Raw genomic sequence first — 17,157 nt, 5'->3', positions numbered from 1 at the left:
TCACCAAGACACAAAAGACTGAGCCAAGCCACGGAGTTACTTTTTATAGCAAGATGCCTATGGAAGACTCATGCCCGGCAGATCTCACCTGCCCAACTCCCCAACCTTGGCTGTCCCCATAGGTACTAGGGGTAGTGCTAGAGCAGAAGACGTGCCACAAGAGGAGGGTCACAAAGGGCTCAGACCCCGCTGTCACCTCTCAGATGGCTGTCGCCAGCACCTTCTGCCACTTAACCTTCAGGTCTGTTTGCCGGTGGAGGTGGGTGGGCTGGCTGGTCTGGGGCAGAGGTGTGCCGGCACCGAGGGAGGCGGGGCCGTTGGGAGCCAGGCGGCTGGCGGGGAGTCTAGCATGTTCCTGGGGTTGCTGGCGGACGCGGGGGTGGGTGGAGACGATCACGATTGAGGAGGAACACACAGGCGCACTCACCGCCTTCCTCCTTCCCTTCCTCTTCCTCCCACCCCGCCCCCAGGGGGGCGGTACCCTGGTCCCTGGGGGGAGGTCTGTACCCCCGGAGGGTGGCGGCCCGGAAGGAGGGCTAAGGTTGGGGCTGCTGCGGTGGGTGGCGGACACCACGGGCCCCTCCCCCGCGCTCCCTTGCTGCCTCCTCTTGCTCCCCGTCCCTCCTCCTCTCCATCCTCTCCATCCTCCCCATCCTCCTCCTGGTCCCCGGCAACCGCGGCTAGGGGAGCAGCCGGCGGCACCCGGGCCGCTCAGCCTTTGTCTCGGGCCTCCGGACGCGCCGGGCCCAGCGCAGTGTAAGTGATGGGGGACGGGACCGGGTCGTGGGGGGCTCGGCTGGGCGGGCCCTGGCGCGGGCGCTGCCGCGGGGGTGAAGAGAGGGCTGGTGGGGAGGAGGGGTAGTAAGTGATGGGAGGCCGGGCCGGAGGAACCAAGGCTGCGATGCTCGGGCGGAGCCGGCGCGGGAGCTCAGAGGGGCGCGTGGCCGGCTCGTGGGGCGCCGCAGCCTCGCGCTAGCGAACGTGCGACTTGGGTGCAAATCCTGTTTCTCCGGGCAGAGGCCACGCGGGGACGGCGGAGGCTGCGAGGACTGTCAGTCATGGAAAAACGGGAGAAGAGCCGGCCCAGCGTCACCGCCACCACTGTCACCACCATCACCATCACCACCACCATCACTGGTCGTCGCCCATCCCACCACCCCGCCTCATCCCCCCATCTCATCTCCCCGCGCACCGCCAACTTTGTCAGACCATTTCCTTTGCATCGGGTAATACTTGGACAGAATGATCGCGAGTGAGCGCGGCTGCTGTGGGATGTTTATCCAACAGGCCACTGGGCTGCCTCGGTTTTCCCGTCAGGGAAAGGGGCCTGCGATGCCGCCTCTGCGTAGCCACTAAGGTTTAATCCTGGTGCTAGAAGGGACAGAGACATGTCTTACTTGTTAATGACCAAAGAGACACCATAGTTATGTCTTCATCAAACCAGAGATTTGGGGTTTAAAACTTCATCTCTTATCTCTAAGTGTCAAAGTATTAATGGCAAATGAAAACTTAAAGAAATGAAACTTTGACCAAACTATTCCAAAAAAGAAGCAAAATCAGGTATTTTGTAGGAAAACCACTTCAGCTTGCTAAGGGCAGTCTCAGTCCGCCGTTAGTGCTGGATCTCTGGTGAGGCTCATTATTTTGGATGCATAGCGTGTACCCCCGGGTGCTTCTCACCCCACCGGAAGAATGTCTTAATTACTGGGTTTCAAAACTGTCTTTTGCCAGCTCAGCACAGAATAGTGGGGACAAACATTCCTAGAGCGGGCCTGGGCACCTGCCTTCTTTTGAAGACACAGTAAGATCCTAAGCCCATTCTTTATTTCCCTTCTTGTTGTTGGAATTTTAGGGAAACTCCACTTGGGTTGCCACATGGTAAGGGGTCAATAGGGATTCCTTTTTAAGATTCTTCATCTTGTTAATAAAAACATGCAAGAATGAACCAAGAAGGAAACTCGAGGACAATTTTATTTGAGTTTTATTTTATTTGAACTCCAGGGCAAGCAAGGTGTAAATCTCAGCAGCTTCCAGGAAGAGGATGGAGAAGAGGTAGAGACGGCTCTCCTATACAACAGAAGTGGGACTCAGGGACAGCTTCAGAAAAGGGGTGTGAGGGAGTCCAGTGTGTTCAGGGCAGCATCCTCAGGCTTTTGGGAAGACTCTGAAAGAAGGAAAAAGATAAAAAAGAAGGGAAAAGCAAAAGTTAGGTTTTTCCAAGTAATTGAGAAAACTGAGCAGATATCATAGCAGGACCACGCAGCCAGGAGTTTCTGGTAAGGACAAGTCCATTATCTCAAGAAGAAATATTTATTCCTCCCATGTCTTTGGCATGCTTTAAAGCAAATCTGCCTTCCCGAGGGCTGATCTCTTTGGTTAAGTGACCAACAGGCCTGGCTGGATTAACTTTTGTGTTCTGGCTAGCTTGGAATCTTTGGTCTCCATCCAAGGCCAGGGGTAGAGCCGACTCTATTCCAGGAGGAAATATCTTCTCCTTAGTGGCCTTGACATATCCTTGATTCAGGCTACAACAGTAGCCTGTCCTCAGAAGAGGTAGCCCTAAGTCTGTGAGGGTGGCCCTCATGATGTGGTTCACCCTGTATTTTGTACCAAGTAGGGAAAATGGCGCTGTTAAAAATGTAGGGGCAAGAGCAGTCAGCATGCTTTGTGTACGTGTGTGAAACTGTCCATGGACAGACTTTTAACTCATCAAAAAGAGAAATAATTTTACGACATAAAATAATAATAACAATAATAAAGATCTAGCTGAGCTGTACGTGTCACTGGCGTAGCTGGAAATACCTCCGATCTTGAAGTGTAATTGTGCCTCATGGACTCAGACCTCCGCAGTTTATGAAATGGGGTTTCAAAGTAGTAATTTTGTGGAGAAAGGTTGTTCTTGTCTACAAAGTGTTTCAAGTCCCAAATTTAAGTGAGGCATAGTCAGGCATACACAGGCGTGTTTCAGAGTAGAAACTTACAGAGCTACCCTACTGTGTCGTAAATTCCACTCTTTGGGGGAAGAATTAGCATCTTAATGGGCCGTCATGTCTTTGCCTGTGTTTTAGTCTTTGCTGCTGCTACAACTAAATACCTGTGACAAACTACTTTATGAACAACAGGCATTTACCCACTGGCAGTACAGTCAAGACCCCAGGTTAGTGTCTCTGATTCGTAGATGGTCCCTTTAGTTAGTCCTTCGGTGACACAGGAGCCTAGGAAGCTCCCTCTGGCATCTTACAAGGGTAGCCGTTCCATTCCTTAGCATGAACTCTTACTCATTAATCACAGCCTAGGAGTCCAAGTGCATTGAGGGATAGTGTTCAAGCTGTGAGTCCAGGGAGCACCCGAACATTCCATCCGCAGAGGGCCACCGTGGAGTTCTCTTGTAGAGAATGTGGTAGATGTTTTTAGCTTGTGTGAGTTTTTATATCCCCACTCAAGAAATAGGCTACAAATTAAAAACAATGTGTTTGTTTTGTTTTGGAGTTTGGAGTACTGGGACTTGATCCCCAGACCTGGTGTGAGCTGAGCATACACTCTTTCCACTGAGCTACAGCGCCACGTTCTCCTCTTTTCTGAAGTATTTCCATCCATCACGTGCCACTTGATGCACATCCTGCCTTGTGACCCTTCTTAGTCAGGACGCCTTCAGATTATAGTCACTTCTTGGCTTTTAAACAATACAGAAAAACAGTTCTTTTAAAGTAATCTCTAAATGTTTTAAAAATTTATTCCATTAAATCTACTTGGCTCACTAAGGGTGCTGGCCCTGCGTCCAATGTTTTTTGTTTTTTTTTTTTTTTTTTTTGGTTTTTTGAGACAGGGTTTCTCTGTAGCTTTGGTGCCCGTCCCGGAACTAGCTCTTATATACCAGGCTGGCCTTGAACTCCCAGAGATCCGCCTGCCTCTGCCCCCGAGTGCTGGGATTTAAGGCGTGCACCACCACCGCCCGGCCTGCGTCCAATGTTGTATAGATATGGGCCTTGTTAGGGCCAGAATGGAGAACCAATAACGTGTGGGCAGTGCCCACCAGATTCGGGGTGTAGGACTGGAAAGGAGGCAGATTGTAATGGAGTTCTGTTTAGAGGCGGAAATGGGAGGCTCCCAAGGAGCTGTGAGCTTTTCAGCTGGAAACAGAGACGTGAGTATTGACCAGCTCTAACACAGAAGGAAAAGGGAAGGCGTTCTGTATGTGGAGGGCCTGTCTGAAGTCATTGGCTCAGAAGAGCAGAGAGACAGAGGACTGAAGTCATTAGAGATAGCTGGGGTTTGGCGGCGTCAAGTACACGCTCAAAGGTCTGCCCTTGGCGGCTTGCAGCATTGCTCCAGGGGCTGGGACGTGGCAAGGAGACAGCTGAGGAGCTGGCTGGCTGATCAATCATTCCCAGATAAGGAGGTGTGGATGGGTGGATGCTTGGGCGTCCAGCTTTAGGGATAGGACAGCTCCCTGGGTGGTGGTGACGGATTTGAGGTTAGAAGGGAGGATTAGCACAACCTCATGTTTGACAGGGGAAATTCATGGCTGACTCTTGGAAAATGCATGATGAAAACCACTGGAGATAGGAAGGAAGAACCTCGTTTACATGATACTTTGGGCTTTGTAAAAATGCGTTCCTTTTTGATTGACAGCAGCAATTACACCTGAAGGGCGGGCCGTGCGTTAAGTCATGCCACCTGTAGTATGCAGTGATGCGTTGAGGGTGATCAACTTAGTATCTCCATTTCCTTGCCATTTCTTTCTGTTGCGTGCCTCTGGTTCTTCATGAACATGGAGCAGGGGGCTTTTGGGAGCAGATCTACTCCTCGGTGCTATACAACATTAGAATGTCTCCCTCCCATATAACTACACTTTAGAAGGGCACGTTCAGCTTCTCTTCCCCTGATGCTGCTCTTCACTTTGTTGTTGTTTGTTTTTTGAGACAGGTTCTCACTATGTATCCTTGGCTAACCTGAAACTCACTACATAGATCATACTGACGCCAAACTCAGAGATCTACCTCCCACCTCAGCCTCCCGAGTGCTGAGATTAAAGGTGTACACCACCACACCTGGCTTATCTCTTTTTTTTTTGAGACAGAGTCTCACTCTGTAACCTAGGCTGGCCTGGAAATCGCTGTGTAACCCAGACTGGCCATGAACTCAGAGTGAGCCCTCTTGCCCCCATCCCTCAAGAAAGTTGAGCAGAAGCCATCCCATCTGGCTTCGACACATCCCTTTGTCAATGTGTGTGGCTTCGCTTGCTAGTTAGCACGTGGGGCATTTGGAAATGGTATCTACTAGGAAGTCCTCTGAAACACATAATGATTGAACATATTCTCTGCCAGCACGCTCTGTCACTTGAGGGGCAGCCAGGGAGGAGATACAGCTCTGGAACGACGGGGTTCGAGTGTGAGTCAGGGCCTCCAAGGGAAGCGGGGGCTCATGGAGATGGCAGCTCAGGAGCAGCGGGAGCCAGAGTGAGGTCCGAGGAGCACTCGGAGGAAAGAACTGTTCAAGTTTGATTTTCACTTGAAAATTTCAAAATTGAAAATGCCAAAATTTCTTTGGCCTGTTTGGGTTTCTTTCCTTCTCCTTTGTATACTGCTTGACAACCGATTTGAGTTCTGTCTACTCCAGTTTTGGAGATTTTGCTGACCTACTGAAGCCCTTCCCTTTGCGGGGACTCGAGATCCTAAAGCACCCACAAGCATCGACTCTTCAGCTCTGAAATCCGAGACAGCTCTATCCTGCGGATAAGTGGATCTCAGCTCCGAACTGCTAGGCGCTTGAATTAGCATCTCCAAAAAGCTGCAGAACTGTATTGGGGAATGGACTTCTGAGTATTTGAACTTGTTCTTGTGGAGCGCCTGGGAGTGTGTGTCCTCTTTGTCTCAAGTGCTCCAATTACACAATTGCAGTCACTGTACTTGTGACGGATTCAGGAAGGGAAGAGCTCTTAGGGACAAGGTGATTTTGTTTTTCTTATTTTTCTTATCCTCTGGTTGTCAGCTTCCCAAGTTTGTTATTTCAGTTGTCAAAAAAAAAATTAGAGCATATTGCGTTATTTTGATGTGGTCAGGGGAAAACCATGGTAGGTGGCGGAGACTGGCGGAGGCTTCACTCGTATTTCTGTCCCAAATGAAGACCTCGCTGTTTGTGAGGATAAAGTCTGGTGGGAAGGGCCTAGGACTTTGGGTGTAGAGAAAGCATTCAGATAGCGAGCGGATGGATGGATTAGGAAGGTGGGCGGGTGGATGGGTGAATGAATTGATGGGTGGATTGTGTGGATTGGGGGCAGATTAAAAAATGGATATGCCCCCCTGGTGATATAGCTCAGTGGCAGAGTTCGTGCTTCCCTGCCATCAGTGAAGTTCTCAGCCCTGCACGTGTGTGTGCAAGTTCCCAGGGACACACACACATGCACACACACACGCGCGCGCTGATAGATGGTTGGATGGTCGGACGAGTGGATAAGTGAATGGCTGTGTGTTACGGGAGGTCCTCCCACTCCTCCAGCCTATCACCGCTGAGATACCAGCCCATTGGGGCGTGGTCTCTCTCCCTTTAAAAAAGCGGCCACTTCCCTCTCCTCGCTCTCTTCACTTCCTGCTCCGCCGGCAACTAGACTTCCTTCCTGGTTGCGCAGAGGGCTGACAGTGATCTATAAGTTTTTTCCCCTTTAAATAAATACCACCCTATTAATCATAATTCCAAACTGGTGTGGCATTGTTTATGACTTACGTCTTCAGCTGTGGAGATACAAGGGCAGGTAAAAGGGATAGGTGCATGAACGGATAGACGGATGGCTCAAGGATGGATGGGTGAGAGGATGGATCAGCTAACGGATGGGTAGGCAGAAGGACAGACGAATAAAAAGATGGTGTGATAGTTCTGCTGATTTTCTTTAGGAAAAAAAAAAGATTTCCCCTGAGCAGGGCCCAGTGAAGATGGAAATTGTGTAAATGCTGAGCATCATATACCGCTGTGCTCTCCTGGGAATTCTCTGCTGTCTCAAGCTCTTTATGGAAGAGGGACGTATGGTCCACCATGCTCGCTGCTCCATCTGTGGTCGGGACCACACTAATGACCCTGCGTGTGTCAGAACTGTGAAGTGCTCTAGGAATCCGTGTTGAATGTGCTTAGATAGTGAATTATGGTTTGTGGTTGCCGCTATTGGTCACGACTACACTCCTGCTCTTCCAGGGAACGTCCCGGTCATTTCTGTGTACGTACGAGACATTGGTAGACCTCTTTCTGAGGACAAACAACGAAACAAAACTCCTGTCTGCAGCAGGCAGTGGTCCTTGGCTTAATACTCCTGCATGAATAGTGTGTGTGAGTTCATCCCCAGGGTGTCAGGCCTGTGAGCCGTTCATAAAGACCATATGAAGATGCACACGGGATTAACTTCAGTTTGACACAAGGGGAGATTTATAACTGATGGCGCAGGTAAGATTGCGCTAGCCCTGGCAGGAAGTGCAAAGGTGGCGGGCCCATGAATGGTGGACTCTGCAGAAACTTAAGCTTCAGGTCTCTAAGAGTGCGGTGCGGAGAAGTGATCTGAAGTTGTCCTCTGTTGAGAGCAAATCCTCAGTGACTCGCTTTCCTGCCCCAACACTAGCCAGTCTCTCATTGGATCCACCTCTTTTGATACCTGCTGGCAATGATGATGACGTGAGACAAACTTGTTTATCTGGATGCCGTGGACGGTGCTGTCGCGGGTGCATTCTGTTCTCACATAGTCTGTTCAGTAGGCATTGCTGTTGCCACATCTAAATGAAACAGACTTACTATATATAGTTGAGACTTACTATGGTTTAGATGTGGCTTATGTCACAAGGTTCATGTGTTAGAAACTTGGTATTCAGTATGGGAATGTTAGGAAGTAGTAGGACCTTGAAAAAGTGGGACTTAAGGGAGGATTTCAAGACTGGCTCATCCCTACCCTCTAGCTGTTTACCATGGGTGCCTCTCTCTCTCTCTCTCTCTCTCTCTCTCTCTCTCTCTCTCTCTCTCTCTCTCTCTCGCTCTCCCTCTCTCCTGTGTGTTGTTTATATCTCTCTGTGTCTCTGTCTCTCTCTCTGTCTCTCTCTGCTCTCCTCTCTTCCTCCCTTTTGTATGTCCCTACCCTTGTAATGCCATCTGAGTTCCTCACCAGAATCAATTATTCCCAAACCCCATACCGCTGAAACTTCAGAACTGTGGGTTATATAAACATTTCTTCTATTTGTCTCTCTTTCTCTCCTCTCTCCCCTCCCTCTCTCCTGTGCTTGCTCTCTCTCTCTCTCTCTCTCTCTCTCTCTCTCTCTCTCTCCCTCTCTCTTCTCTCTTCCTCCCTTTTGTATGTCCCTACCCTTGTAATGCCATCTGAGTTCCTCACCAGAATCAATCATTCCCAAACCCCATACCGCTGAAACTTCAGAACTGTGGGTTATATAAACATTTCTTCTATTTGTCTCTCTTTCTCTCCTCTCTCCCCTCCCTCTCTCCTGTGCTTGCTCTCTCTCTCTCTCTCTCTCTCTCTCTCTCTTTCTCTCTCTCCCTCTCTCTTCTCTCTTCCTCCCTTTTGTATGTTCCTGCCCTAGTAATGCCATCTGAGTTCCTCACCAGAATCAATCATTCCCAAACCCCATACCGCTGAAACTTCAGAACTGTGGGTTATATAAACATTTCTTCTATTTGGGAAGCTCTGGGCATAGTTAACAGAAAGCTGGCTAATAGAAGACTACAGAGCCAAAACCAACCCAGGCATTCTGATAAGTCCAGTTTCCCCCTGAGAACTCATTGGTGAAAGTTTAAATAAAATGTACACCGTATCTCAGAGCTGACAGCTTCTGAATAGTTCCATCTTGATTCTTTGGAAGAATCGACAAATGAGTAGAAATAAGGTCAGAACTGGTAAGTTGCCAGCAAATAGCACATAAGAAAGTGTAGCGCTCACTCCCCAACCCCCACACTTGCTGTTGATCCTGGCAGAAGCTTGGGGGCCTCCTACTCAAGTCTGAGTTGCATGCTTGCAACATCAGTGTGAGCTGTGGCTGAGCTGGCACTCTGTTGCGCTCACAAGGTACCTGCTTGCATCAGGGACATCAAACATGTAAAGGCGACGTTTTAGCAAAGAACCAGCGGAGGTTCTCTGGGTGCAGTTCATGCAACCCCTGTAAACCTGAGTCTTTGGAACTGTCTGCAGAAAGACAGTAGCTGTATTCATTTCTGATTAGTTTATCCACATCTCTTAAAAGCATTTATGCGATGTCTGATATGATACACGGAGCCAAAGAGATAAGGAAGTCTGTTCGAAATTATTATTTTTTCATCTATGTCCACTTAACCTTTTACTTAAAAAAAAGGAAAAAAAAGACTGAGATACAAAATTAGAATGCAAAGTGATCTTTGAAACGCTAATATTGCTGAGAGCATCCTTCACTTTTGTGCTAATTCCTAACCACAGACAGTCAGGATGTGAAGAATTTCATCTCTGCTCCGGAGACTTCTGGGAGACCTCGGTAATAACCTGGAAGTCTTCATCACTGGGCCTCGTGACTGGTTTTATTTGGAAGATGACAAATCATTTCTATCTAAAACAGGTGACAATACTCCCTACAGGAGGCTGTCCAGAGCAGGTGGCTGGGGCAGGAAGGAGTGCTGTGAGCACTAGAGGAATCAGATTTATGGGTAAAAGAGGAAGGGCCTGCACCAGGGACTACTTGAGGCTATTTTACATGCTAGTTGACTCAGATTGAGTCATTTGCCCCTGTGTGCCTCAGTTTCTTCATCCACAAAATGGAGATTATTTGTGCATTTGTCTCCTGTATCAGCTCTCTCTGTGTTTAACTCGCCTGGAACTTGGGTTCTTTATGAGTCAGCGATGACAATGGGACCTTCCATACCATTGGGCGGTTGGCTTGACATTCACATCAAGCTTTGGCCACAGATGCACTCTGAGGTGCCCCACCTCCACCTGCGTGACCCAAATACTTACTTGTGATGCTATTTTGTTATATATATATATATATATATATATATATATATATATATATATATATATATATCCTAGGTACAAGACGGATACAATGCAAACTATTTCTAGGGCTGGAGGATGTAGCTCAGTGGTAGAGCCCTTTCTGGGTTCAATCCTCAGTAAAGAGAAAAACTCAAGCTTTTTGCCAATGACATTCAAGTGCTGTAACCGTGCACAGAAAAGCCCAGCAACATCTTAGCTTCACAGAACCTATTTTTCTCTACTTTAGGTATTGTTTAGTCCAGCCAGCTTAATATATGCAAAGCTTCCTAGAATATTAAGAAAGAGGGCTCTGAGTGCTGGGTCCATGTGCCTGGCATCTCCAGGTCACTTGGCCCTTCTGGGTCTCTGTTTCCGTTTTGGTGGAATGGGGCTTCTCAGCTCGGCAAGGCTGGCTTCCTGGGCCGTGTCCTTCCTTTTCCATTCTGAGCTCTGAATTCATTAAGTGTTCACTGTTAGCCTAATTTCCCAATCACTGAGCACCACATGATGGAGATGAAAGTCATGACTATTTATATTAAACTGTTTCATTATTTCAGAGGGAAGGCGGGAAAGAGCCGTATGCATGAAGCTCTAATTACAGTAATATGGTACATTAGATTACAGTTCTCCTTTGCCCTAGTTTATTGATGATCATAGCCCAAGAAAGCCAAGAGCTTTCTTCCCATGCTTCCTTTGCCCATGTTCCACATATCCGACCTGTACTCACGAAGGAACAAAACAAAACTTGACGGAAATAATGAATGAGCCTTATTTCTTAAATCATCACTGAATGGCAGGGCAGGGTCTGTGCCCACTTCACACAGCACTCAAAAGTGACAAGCACACTTTCGTGTGCTGACATAATTTCCCTTCCTCTGCATTTGGTGTTCAAGATCCATAGGAACGGTTGTCACCAAATGTAGGGCTGTGCCACTAAGAGGGAACAAGGCAGAACATCTTTATAGACCAAAAGTGTTTCTTAACTAATTTGAAGAAGATGTATTAGCCAGAGAGTAAGATAACACCTAGTTCTGGCGAGGGCTAAAGGACCTACGAACAGTATGGTCTTCTCCTGCCAATGCCCGAAGATGGTACAGAGAATAGGTCTGTGTGTCTGCCTCTCTCCCGCCTTTTATGAAGCTGCAAGGATTGGAATCTTGAGGCTCCACCCTGTTGATTCATCCTAATCTTCATTACCTTTCACAGGCCCCACCTCTAAGCATCAAGGATGAATGGAGCTTCACCCTCCTAATAACACACTAGGGCTTAAATTTCAGCCTCTAAAGCCTTGGGAGGCTTATTCTGATGCCTGCAAACATAGATAGGTCCCAGAGGTCTGCAGCGTATTGAGCTAGAAGATCCAAATACCAATCTCGAGTGAAGACTTCTTCCACATAGTAGGCAGCAAAGAAAAAAAAAACACTGTGTCCTCTGCCTAGTGTAGATGCTACCAATACAGTGTTAGCAGAGCAGCCACCATGGGGCCACTGAACAGTGCTTCATTCATTAGAAAGGAATGGATGTCATAACACGATGCCATGATACCAGCATGGGTGGGGGGTGCAAGTCTCTGATGGTCAAGTTCCTCTTACCAGCTGACAAAAAGCATCATACAAAAAAGAAAAAAAAATGAATGCATAGGAAGTGAGAGAGAGAGAGAGAGAGAACACAAAAGAGAAAGGTAAAGTGGTGGACTCCGGTCCTAATACCAGTGATTACATTAAATGTAAGTGGTCTAAATACACTAAATAAAAGACAATTGGCAGAGTGGGTTTTAAAACATCATTTACCTATATGATGCCTATAGGAAGTCAACTCCAGATATAATGATATAGAGAACAATGGTGCTAAAGTTGTGCCATGCTAATATTGATTCCAAAAGGAAAAATTGCTACAATTGCTAATATCAAAAGAGGTTAGCTCAGGTTAGACAAAACAAGACAGAAACAGAGAGGGACATCACACGAAGAAAACGTGTACATGCCAAACACAGAGTGCATACTATGCAAAAACTGGTAGGTCTGAACAGAAATCGATAGAGAAACAGATAAACCCACAACTCTAATTGGAGATTTTATAAATATTTAATTTTTAAAAAAATGTTAAGGGTCTATATGCGTGTTTGTGTATGAGTTTGTACACATAAGTGTAGGTATTCAGGGAATCCGGAAGAGGACATTGGCTCCCTGGAGCTTGAGTTACAGGCATTTGTGAGCTGCCTAAGGTGGGTGATAGGAACGGAGGTCCTCCACAAGGCCATGAATGCTCTTGAGAACTAAGCCGTCTCTGTAGTCACCATGGTTGGAGACTTCAATACTATCTCTCAGCATCAAATTAAATAACTCTATGAAAACAAACACAGATGTAGGACAGAGTGACATCACCCTGTCAACTCTTGTGAACTTCTCCATCAGCAGCAGAACACACACCCTGCACGAGCTCAGGGAACATCAGTGGAGTTCTGCCACATCTGTGCGATGAACTAACCGTGGCAAACTTGAAAGGACTGGAAGTTTAAATGGATTTCTTTGATAAAAATGGAACCAGACTAGAAAGTTGATCATAAAATATTCAAACCCTTATAGGCCAAACCTAACATTTTAAAACAACTCCTGCATAAAAGAGACTATCTCAGAGGAAGTAAAAATACATTAAGATGAATCAAAATGAACATGCAGCCTATCAAAATTCATGGAACACAGCTAAGGCAATTCTGAAAGGGAAGTTTGCACATGGATATCTCTCAAGCCAACGTTCTAAACCTTCACCTCAAGAAACTAGAGAAAAAAAATTGTGTTAAAGAAAAGGCCAAAGCAAGGAGAAAAAATAAAACAGCAAAAAATTACAATAAAAAATGTGTGAATTTGGGGTGCTAGGAAGATGGCTCAGTTGGTAAAGCAGTTTCAGCACAAGTGTAAGGTTTGGAGTTCAGATCCCAGGACCCAGGTGGAAACACAGAAGTGGGGAAGCCCACGAGTAATACAACTGTTGGGAGGCAGAGACTAAAGATCTCTGGACCAAGCTGGCTGACAAGACGGGCCAAATCAGCAAGCTCCAGGTTCAGTGAGAAATGTTGCCTCGGGAAGTGGCATGTGATTGAAAAAGATGACCAACACCAGCCTCTGGCTTTCAAAGGTACACACATACACAAGAGCACACACACACACACACACACACACACACATGTGAGCATGCATACATATACTCTCACACAGCACACAGACATGGAATTTTTAAAGGTTCTTTTGAGTTGCATGTGTATATGTGTGCATGCATGCATGCATGTGTGTTGAGGGGAGAATACCTACCAGAGGGAAAGTATCTAAAGAGACTAGAGGTGTTGGATTGCCCTGTAGTTGGAATTACAGGTGGTGGTGAGCCACCCCACGTGAGTGCTGGAGCCAAATTCTAGTGCCTGCAGGAGCGCTGCACACTCTTAACTACTCAGCCATCTCTCTAGACACTTGTATTTTTTTTTAACATTTAGTGTGTGTGTGTGTATATATATATATATACAGTCACGCTCAAATGACTCACTACATGCATGTGGATATTAGAAGGCAACTCAAAGAAGTTAATTCTCTGCTTCTACCACGTGGGTTCTGAGGATTCAGCTCAGATTGTCAGGAGTTGGACCATCAGCCTTGCTAACTAGGGCACTTACCCGCCAAAGCATCTCGTCAAGTCCTTCCCCAGTTTTCTTTCAGGCATTTGGAAACGGAAAAAAAGAATATATGAGAAATACAATGAAATAAATAGCTGATTCTTTGAACACAACAATAAAAAGAAACCAACCAATCAAACAATAATACGGACAAGGAAAGGGCAGAAATGGTTAGTCTCGAGGCGAAACAACATACTACAGCTCCTGTAAATGCCAAGAGGTTAACAAGAGAATTCCAAGAGCTACTTCAGTCAAGAAAAAGACCTAGATGAAAAAGGCAAGTTCCTGCGCAAAAAGAAACAAGAAAAGAAGCATACAAGCCACCACAACTTCCCCGAGCTGGTTCGGTTTTGTCAACCTGCAGCAAACTGCAGCCACCTGGGAAGAAGAAACCTCGATTGCAACGTTTTCTCCATCAGGTGGGCCTGTAGGTGTTTCTTAACTAATGATTGATGTGAAAGAGTCCTGCCCACTGTGAACGGTGCCACCTCTGGATACATGGCCCTGGTTTTATAAGGCAGCAAACTGAGCAAGCTGTGAAGGTTGAACCAGGAAGCAGCCTTCCTCCATGAGTCCTGCTTGTTTCTGCTTGAGTTTTTGCCCCAACTTCCTCCAATACTGGGCTGTAACCTGTGAGCTAAATAAACTCTTTACTCCTCAGGTTGTTTCTGGGCAGTGTTTCCACACAACAAGAGAGATCAACTAGAACAACCCCAATATGAAATAGATCCTTCAAAGAGCTCTATAATTCTCATAATTAATTCCTAATTTAAAGTCTATCAAAAGAGAAATCTGAAGTCAAGATGGTTTTACTGAAAAAATGCTACTGAAATTTTGAAGTAAAATTGACACCAGTTCTACTCAATGACTTCTAGAAAATATAGGAAATAATATTTCCATTTTTAATGAGGCCATTATTGACCCAATTAAAAAAAACAGGTAAAAAAATATACAAGGAAGACACCACAAAAATAAGTAAAATGCTGAATTCAACATCACATGAAAATGTTATACATGCATCATGATTGACCAAAGATTATTTCAGGTCTGCAAAGCTAGTACAATTTATTAAAACCAATCAATGTAATATAGCACATCAACAGACTCAAGAAGATTCACATTATCATGCCACCTGATGTAGAAAAAGTATCTGACATAACCCGATACCCATTTATATTCCAAACAACTAGAAAATAAGCAGGAATTTTCCCAACTGGGCATCCAGATATCCAGAGAGTCTGAGAAGTAACAACACATTGCATGTTGAAACACTAGGCCCCTCCCCGCCTCTTGCTCATTAGTTTTCATCAACTTGACACAAACTGGAGTCATATGAGAAGCAGAAACTTCAATTGAGAAAACACTTCTACCAGATCGGCTTGGAGGAAGCCCGTGGTGTATTTTCCAGCTTGATGATTGAGGTAGGAGGACCCAGCTCTTGGTAGGCAGAGCTATCTTTGGACTGGTGACTCAGAGACCTCTAAGAAAGCAAGCAGAGCAAGCCCTAAGGAGTAACCCAGTAAGCAGCACTCCCCCCGTGACCTCTGTATCAGTTCCTGCCTCCAGGTTCCTGCCCTGATTTCCTTTGACGATGAACTATGATGTTGAAGAATAAGCCAAAAAAAATACGCTCCTCCCCAAACAGCAATAGAAACCCCAACAAAGAATCTCTAAGATCAGAAATAAAGAAGTCTATGTTCATCACCCTCCCCCCTCAGAAACATAGTACAGGGAGCTCTTACGTCTGTAATAAGACAAGAAAGGGAAATGCAAGACTCGCTAACCACAAAGTAAAAAAAATGAAAGTATCCTCTGCAGGTGGCATACCTATGAAAAATAATGAACACTTCGAAACTAGAATTAAGAATGGGAAACTGTGTAGTCATGAAAAAAAACATGAAAATTCTAGGTATAATATTTTAAAAGTGATATAAAATACTCCAACAAACTGTAGAATACTGATGAAAAAAATCAAAGAAAACCCAAATCAATGGAGACACTGTTCTCATAGATTTGAATAATCAATGTAGCAAAGCAAAGTCTATTGAAATTAATACATATATTAATAAAGTTTATGTCCTATTACCAAGATGATCTTCTTGTGGATGAAGATAAGATTATGCTAAAATATATAAGGAAAGGCAAAACCTAGAATATTTTAAACAACTTTTAATTTTTTAATTAAAAAAATTATAATATGGTCACATCATCTCTTCCTTCCCTTCCCCCACTTCCAAGCTCTTCTGTGTACTTCCTCCCCTTGCTCTCTCTCAAATTCATGATTTCCTTTTCTTTAATGATTGTTACATGTATGTTCATGCACATTCCTAGATATATAAATACACTATACTCAGTCTGCATAAAACAAAAAAAGTGGATCTTAACTTAAATCTTCTATTTTCCTCCTCCTCCTCTTCTTCTTCTTTATCCTCCTCCTCCTCCTTTGAGACAGGGTTTCTCTATGTAACAGCCCTGGTTGTCCTGTAACTCACTCTGTAGAGCAGGTTGGCCTTGAACTCACAAAAGTCGACCTACCTCTGCATCCCAAGTACTGGGTTAAAGTCATGTGCCACCATCGCCTGGAATTAAATCTCCTGTTTCATACAAATGGGTAATGTTTGATCACAGATTGCAATTTCAAGTATAAACTTTTAGAAGAAAACATAGCATTTTGAGCTTGTTGAGAGATTGGGTTGCAGAACATGAAGGGCTTTTGTGAGTGAAAGAGGAGGTTCTGTGAGGCAGTGATCACCTTTCCCACACTCAGGGAATAGTCTTTCTCAAACTTAGGTGTGTCTTCTTTTCTCTACCAGGAGCATCAGAATGGCTTCCACCATCATCCCCAACTGCCCTATTGCTACTTAACTAAAATCTAAGGAAATGCTCCCCTCCAGCAAATATGAGGTACAGCAAAGAAGAAAGGAGAGAGCGGGCCCCTGTTAGAAGAACCTGGCACAGTGCTTTGTTGTACCACAGGGTGCTGTATATTAATAAATATGGGGTAATTAGGGTTACCATTGTTGTGATGAAATACAATGATCAAAAGCAACTTGGGGAGAAAAGGGTTTATTTCGCTTCTACTTCCTGATCACAGTTCATCATCGAAAACAGAGAGGACGAGAACTCAAGCCGGACAGGAACCTAGGGGCGGGAGTTGAAGCATTGGACATGGATGAGTGCTGCTTACTGGCTTGCTCCCCTTGGTTTGCTCAGTTTGCTTTCTTATCGAACCCAGGACCAGCAGCCCAGGTGTAGAACCACGCACAGTGTGCTGGGCCCCAGCCCATGAATCACTAATTAAGAGAATCCCCTGCAGGCTTGCCTACAGCCATTTACACATCTTTCTAAAAAAATCTATTTGAGTCCTTTGATCATTTTCTAACAGGGACACGTTTGCTGTTGCTGAGTTGTGGAAGTTCAACAAGTGTTCCAGATATTCATCCCCTGGTGGACACCCACTTTGCAAACTTCTTCCTGATTTGTCTTCTCACTGTTTTGATAGTGTCAT

At 45.6% G+C, this 17,157-nt stretch overlaps 1 protein-coding gene across 3 annotated transcripts in view; it reads left to right on the top strand.

The window, feature by feature from the left end:
- The first annotated feature begins 351 nt into the window (after positions 1–351).
- The window catches only part of Gpr45 (G protein-coupled receptor 45), a 59,806-nt gene continuing 43,000 nt past the window's right edge, over positions 352–17,157 (top strand). Inside the window, exons 1-2 of one of the 3 annotated variants that reach the window (XR_012911341.1) lie at positions 393–756; positions 1,018–2,776. The gene's annotated coding sequence lies outside the window, so the exon portion shown is untranslated. Of the gene's footprint in view, positions 757–1,017; positions 2,777–17,157 lie in introns of those variants that run through there. The other 2 variants (XM_075980275.1, XM_075980274.1) reach the window with 2 other exon arrangements.

This window comes from Microtus pennsylvanicus, chromosome 7, assembly GCF_037038515.1.
Source record: "Microtus pennsylvanicus isolate mMicPen1 chromosome 7, mMicPen1.hap1, whole genome shotgun sequence".
Taxonomy (NCBI): domain Eukaryota; kingdom Metazoa; phylum Chordata; class Mammalia; order Rodentia; family Cricetidae; genus Microtus; species Microtus pennsylvanicus.
This window is presented reverse-complemented; position numbering and strand designations above follow the sequence as displayed.